The sequence below is a fragment of the Erpetoichthys calabaricus genome, chromosome 4, assembly GCF_900747795.2.
Source record: "Erpetoichthys calabaricus chromosome 4, fErpCal1.3, whole genome shotgun sequence".
Taxonomy (NCBI): Eukaryota; Metazoa; Chordata; class Cladistia; order Polypteriformes; family Polypteridae; genus Erpetoichthys; species Erpetoichthys calabaricus.
The window spans coordinates 44,657,531-44,664,989 of record NC_041397.2 but is presented as its reverse complement, the minus strand read 5'-3'; positions in this window follow the sequence as shown (position 1 = coordinate 44,664,989).

Sequence of the window (7,459 nt, the reverse complement as noted above, 5' to 3'; positions counted from 1 at the left end):
CAAATGAACTATTATACAGGCGGAGCCACCCCAGGCAGAAGTCGAGGACGTGGAGGACTTTTCCGGGGACAAGGGCGTGGAAGGGGACGAGTTCGCGGATACATGCTACCTAATCCAAGTGGATCACCCACTCAGCTGCCTCCCCCTCTAGATCCAAATGCTGCACCTTATGCCTGTTACGGGTGTGGTGAAATGGGACATTTTCATCGCAATTGCCCACATAAACACCCTCCCCCTCCTCCGTTGCCTGCATCTGAAGACATTTCGTGGGCATAGGAATTCGCAGGGACCCCCAGCCATTCTCTTCAGTTGCCTTTGCTCACCCACAACTCTGAAACAGATCCATTACTGACTTTGTTAGTAAATGGCACTGAAACTGCCTTCCTTGTCGATACTGGGGCTACACGCTCTACTCTTTCGCTGAAGGAGGTCCCTGCCTCGAGAGATACAGTGACTCTGCTTACTGCTTCTGGACAGCCACATGTTTTACTGGTATCAAAGCCTCTTCAAGTTCAGCTGCATTCTGGAGGTTCCACTTTAACACACCGATTTCTTTTAAATCAGCTCTGTCCAGTTAACCTCTTAGGACAGGATCTCATGACAAAACTTTCTCCATTTCTATGAATGAACAAGGATTTTTCTGCTCGTCCCCCAAGTTACTGTGCCAAATCGCCCCTCACCCCAAACTCTATTTTGCAGCCTGGACTCTAAACATTTCCCCACACACCATCCTCCTCAAAGCCCTACACTCTTTTCCCTCCTGTCTTTTTCCCCACTTACAGGTCCCTGACACCCTACACTGTACTGCTCAATATTTCCCTGCAGAAGTAGACACCCCCTGGCTAGAATCCTTTTTATCTTCAGGCACCTGCCCCGAAACCCTTCATATCCCTTGTATCTTTATTTCCTCCACCAATGCTGCTGCTTCTGTTCATCTCACATGCTCACAGGATATTTTCTATCTCGGAGGTTCAGTCCTCCATGTTTCTTTAGCCAAATCAAATACCGTCCATTGGGTGGAAATTGGACCATGGGTAGAACAATGTCTTAATAGAACAGACTGGTTACATGTTGCTCCGGGTATCTTTGATACCTCAGATCATTTGATAACTAAAGTTGTGCTTCAAAATGATTTTTAGTACATCGTGCATTGTGCTGTCCTTCCCTTTCTGCTTTTTCATTGCAAACCACCTCCCCCTCTTGGCTCTCTTCACTCCCTGATTCACTGTGGTCCCAAGGAAAGAATGATTATGGAAGGATAGCCCATTGTGAGCCTCTGGTGATTTACCCAAAATCTTCCTTCCTCCTGCACCGTGCCCAGTATCCTCTGTCTCCCGAAGCAGAGGCTGGCATCTCCGCCGTACATTCCGATCTCGTGAAACATGGAGCAATTATTCCAATTAAATACTCTCCAGTCAACTCCCCCATTTTACCTGTTAAAAAGGCTGACGGTTCATGGCGTTTTGTTCAAGACCTACGACAAGTTAACTCTGCAATCTTTCCCAGAGCACCTATTGTTCCTAATCCTTCCACTATTCTTTCCACCATACCCCCCTCCGCCCGTTATTTTTCTGTGATTGATTTAGCCAATGCTTTCTTCTCCATTCCTGTCCACCCTGATTCTCAATTCTGGATTTGCTTTTACCTTCCAAAACCGCCGATGGACCTGGACCGTCATGCCTCAGGGATATACTGAAGCCCTTGTGTATATGGACAAGCTTTTGCTCAAAATTAAGAAGGCTTTTGGCCAGATAAAGACAGTGTATTGATACAGTATGTAGATGATATAATGTTGTGTAGTACTACTGAAGAAGATTGTGCACATGATACTCGCAAATTGTTATTATTTTTAGCAGAAAATGGCCATAAAGTTTCTAAAGCAAAACTGCAGTTAATTCAAACAACTGTAAAATATCTAGGTCATGACATCACTTGTGGAACAAGAGCTCTCTCTAGCGATCACATTAATACCATTCAGAACCTTCCCAGACCGGTGACAAAACAAGTCATGTCTGTTTTGGGCATCCTAGGTTATTGCCGCCAGTGGATTTTGAACTTCACTGAAAGAGCACAGCCGTTACAAAATTTAGCAAACACCCCTGGCCTTCCTCTATCTGGTCAGATACAATGGAACGAGCAGGCTGATAAGGCTCTCTGTGATTTAAAAAGTGCCCTCCTTTCTACGCATGCGCTAGGACTCCCTTACTATTCTCGTCCATTCACTCTGTTCGTGGACGAAAAGGGGGGATACATGAATGCAGTTTTAACACAATTACATGGGGACAAACAAAGGCCAATAGCCTATTTTTCGAAAAAATTGGATCCTGTGGCTGCAGCACTCCCACCTTGCCTTAGGGCTGTGGCCGCCACAACAGAAGCTGTGCTAGCCAGTACAGATATAGTGCTCATGATCCCCCTAACAGTAAAGGTGCCTCACGCCGTACACTCCACTTTAGTGCAGGCTAAGACCTCACATCTCACTACTGCTAGGGCAATACACTATCAAAATGTACTCTGTACTCTGTCAAACGTCACAATTGAAAGATTATTATTTCAACAGAGAAATGATCAGGACCCTGATAATCAAATTATTTCTTTACAGAGTGCAGCCACAGACGGAGAAAAAAGAAAATGGTCCAAAGAAGGGTCCCTCTCTGATGGAGTCTGGACCCATAGGCAAACTAAAAAACCTTTCCTCCTGAAGGCTTCTTTCCCAGGTATGGCAAAAATTGCCCATGGCCTAGATCATGCTGGAAAAGACGCCATGGTCCAAGATGTTGAGAGACATTGGGAAGCTGTAGGTTTCTCTACATATGCCGAACAGTTCTGTAGGCGCTGTGCATTGTGTCAAAAATATAATGTAGGAAAGGGCACCCAGGTAAGTCCCGCCGTTACACCTAACCCAATGGGTCCATTTGAACACCTTCAAATGGATTTCATTGAACTAACTCCATCTAAAGGTTACCGTTATTGTCTGGTAATTGTTGATGTGTACTCCCGATGGGTAGAAGCTTCCCTTCTAAACACGCTGATGCTAAAACTGTAGACAAAGCTTTGATTAAAGAAATCATTCCTAGGTGGGGCATACCGCAGAAATTACAAACTGATAATGGCACTCATTTTGTGAACTCCGTTATAAATGAATTAACCACCTGGCTCCAGATAAATGTGCATCATTATTGCAAATACCACCCCCAGAGTGGAGGTATTGTGGAACGGTGCAATGGCACCCTAAAATCTAAATTAGCAAAAATCTGTGAGCAGACAAATTTGTCCTGGCCGGATGCTCTGCCTCTGGCCTTAATGGGACTGAGGGGAAGAACACACCGGCAATTAGGACTGTCGCTGTTTGAAATTCTGACTGGATGACCCATGCCCGTTGGCATGGTTATGGGAAATGTGAACCTGCGTACCGTGGACAATGATCTTCTCTCTAGTCTTACAGGTCTCCAAGCTTCTCTGAAAGAAGTCCACGAGCAGGTTAATCAGGCCTGGAGGACAACCCCTCCATCTAAAGACTCGCCGATTCCCTTGGGCACCTGGATCCTGGTTCGAGACACTCGGAGGAAACATTGGCATCAGCCTAGGTGGAGAGGACCGTTCCAAGTTCTTCTGTCCACACCACACGCTGTGAAAGTTGAAGGATTGCCCGCCTGGATTCACGCTTCACACTGCAAAAGATGGCATCCTTAACATCCATACTCATGTTGATTACACTCTTACAGTTTTTCCTTCCATTATCCACTTCACGGGTGACACTGACTTTCCAGGTAGAGGAGACTGCCTCATTCCAGGTTGACTTTTGTGCAATTGTCCCCTGTAGTGGCAGACAGGAACAATGGGGATGGCTTGACAAATATGTCTGTGTGAGCTACCCTTATTATGACGATGATTCAAGTGAATCCACATCTGACTCTGAATGTGGATCCTGGAGCGACGTGTTTGCAAATACAGGACCAAACGACTGGGGTTATGAACCCTGGCAGGCTACTCAGTATGGCCTAAAAGCTCGATTCTCTACTATAAAAGGACACGCCCCTCATGAGTGTGCCGAGGACCATTGTAACCCATTAATCATTACTCTGAAGAATCCTTCTTTGCATTATTCAGGAACTTATGTCTTAGCTGCATACACAACTGGTTCCGATCCCTGGGGATTTTTCCAAATTAAGGTTACTAATAATTCCCATACTACTAAAACTTGCCAGCTTTCTCCTACCCTTTCTCCAGATTCACAACAGACTCTTGTAAAAATAATGAATATTTCTACCCTTTCATCCACCTTTTCAATTGAAACTGGACATGGCGATCAGAACCGTTGGTTGCAGTGGGTATTATACTCAGCTAAACAAGTAAATCAATCTGATTGCTACGCCTGCGCTACGGCCAGGCCGCATTTGGCTACCGTCCCTTTTCCTTTTTCTAATATTTCTAATATATGACCCCGCTGGTCTTCCTTGTCTTCTTGCCCTTTTTACCTCTCCCTTCACCCCGAAAGACTCTAACTGCATTACACTTTCTCTTCTTTCCCCCCCCACTCCTCATATGACTCCCCCGGTGTTCCAGTCTCATGACGGTAATTATACCTGCTTCTCTAGTAACTATAGTTCCCCCCTCCAAGGTATTAACATTGGAAATATCCCTTCTTCCTTCTGTTCCCAGACTTTTCAGGTTAACTCTACCTCATTTAATTCTACATTATCACTTTTCCTGCTAACACAAACCACTCCGCGTGCTGATATTTGGTGGATGTGTCGTACATTAAAATTACTTGATATTCTTCCCCCTAAATGGACTGGCACATGTGTGTTAATCCAACTTGTTATGCCTTTCCGCCTCCTCCCTCTGAATTCTTCTCGCGTGTCGTCCAACTCTGGCCGATGTCATCTACCCCGCTCTGTTGACTCTTCTACATTCTTTCTTCACGGCCCTGGCGTTTACATTGATTCCATTGGTGTCCCTCGCGGAGTCCCTGATAAATTTAAAGCCAGAGATCAAGTTGCTGCTGGATTTGAGTCTATTTTTCTCATAGTTACAATAAATAAGAATGTAGATTGGATTAACTATCTATATTATAACCAACAGCGCTTCCTAAATTTTACTAAAGAAGCTGTTGAAGGTATACATGAGCAGCTTCATAGAACCTCCCTCATGACTTGGCAAAATCGATTAGCATTAGATATGCTCCTCGCCAAAAAGGGTGGTGTATGTGCCATGTTCGGTGACGCCTGTTGCACTTATATCCCTAATAATACGGCTCCCGATGGATCAATCACCCGTGCTCTGGCAGATTTAACTGCTCTTTCTAATGAATTAGCTACCAATTCTGGCATTTCTAATCCATGGGATCAATGGTTTATGCCTACTTTTGGATTCTGGGGCCAATGGCTTAAGTCAGTTTTTATTTCTGTTGCCGTTGCCTTTTTGGTCCTCTTACTTGCTGTATTGTTGCCCTGATACGATATATTGTGTCCAAATATTTCATTGCCTCCATGGCCAAGGCTTATATGTTACACGAAGAACGAATGCTCCAATTCTCTTCCTCCCCTACTTCCACTCCCTCCTCTTCTTCTACTCTTCCCCGTTCTGCTTCTATTTAACCCATATTTTTGTTTGGTCAAAAGGGGGGAATGTAGAAGAAGAATGTTCTCCTCAGCACCTCGTACCCTGTGTGTTTAGTAACTGAGTTTCATAACAATGCTTGTAACTTTGTCAGTGAAAAGGAAAAGCTTGATTTATGAACTAACCAAAATATGTTACCCACATAATGGTGGCCTAAGCTGATTTTCTGTTTAGTTCCTCAAAGTGAATGACTCAGGGTAAAAAGGTCACAAGACTGCAGGGTGCAAGCGCAAGGTGTCTGTCCCGTGGTCAGTCTTGGGGACATAGATAATGCTTAGCTCAGACATATTGCTAAACTTTGAAATTTTGATGATAAGGATGTTTTTCTGTCTCACCAACCATGAGATTAAGGGGTATTTAAACTCCCCCCAGCTGTTGATCGGGGTTCAGACGAGCCCTGCGGCAATAGACTGTGCTCTCTGAATCTCTGCTTCCTGCGACTCCGACTGCTGATAATAAAAAGAGAACTAAGAGAAAACCGCCTGCTGTCAGTCTGCACTCTTTTCGTCCACACAAGTCACATGGGAAGAAGAGCAGGAGCTCTTCTGGGTCAAGAACTATATAAAGGACTGATGGAGACCAAGCAAGCGAGCCGGAGTTGGGAGGAGTGTGATGGAGCTTGCTGGGAGGTGTAATGGAGAGAAGAATTGTGTTTCTGTTTTGATTTAATTGTGTTTATTGTGGCTGTGGTGCTTTGAAGGCACATTACAAGGAGGAAGAAAATAAAACTACTTCTTGGTGATTTTATCCCGTGTCCTGTGTACTGTCTGTTGGGAAAAAGGTGGGCAACAGTGCCACCAAGTGTCCATATACTTACTCATAGCACTCCCAAATAGTAAATAATTTATAATTCAGTAATAGCATAAAAGAGGGAATGCTGAGAGCCTTTTTTGCCTTGAAAGTATAGCAGAATTCTCCCTCTTTAGTAAGTGAAACCATGCAGGATTTTTAAATAATAGGCACCCACAATCCTGTGCCAAAATGCAAGCCTTTAAAACCACATTTTGACGTTTATTTCCAGCTCAGAGAGCTTCTCTCTTTCTTTCTCTTTGCCTTTGCTTGTGATTGCAGATCCAGACCAATAGTACCAACCTAAACAAAAGAAATCACAAACAGCAATGTAACAAATTAATTTGCAGAAAAGTGACATATAGTTCCATATTTATTAATAATTTTATTTATTATTACTATTGTACAGCAAAAAGGGTACTGGTACTGCATACTGTTGTGTACCGTCAGAGAAAAAACACTGATTATGGGATCACCAGATGACATTACGCCCTTCTTGTGTAAATGGTGCCCCACATGTTGTTACCCTGAATTCACTTGTGTAAGTTTATGGTGACAAGCAGAGAACTATGTTTAGAGAATTCACTCAAAGCAACTGAGGTCGTCAAAGAGTTCCAGTTTGAGACAGATGCAACAATGGACATCAGATCTAGGACTGGCTGCTAGTGATACCTGGCCATTTACCTGGTAGCACTACAGTGCAGAGTTGCCTGAAGCCACCAGAAATAGCTCAGATTGGAATGCTGCATAACTTTCAAGGGGCCTTTTCACCACAATATACAATTCTAGTTGATGTTTGAATGTGCAGTAGCCCCATGTTAGTGATGCTTTGAACTTAAAGTCAGGAATTGATATGAGTGAAAGGCTTGTTGAACATAAAACAGTGTGACCAGAATGTGAAAAGTAAAGGACAAAAATATGTGCTTGAGGCAATGTATCAAATAGTGATCCTCACAGGGCCCAAAACCTGTCAGTTCACACCAAGTGAGGCAATTTAGGGGTTGTACAGAATTCTGCTTTATTTTGATACTTCATATTCTTACCTATG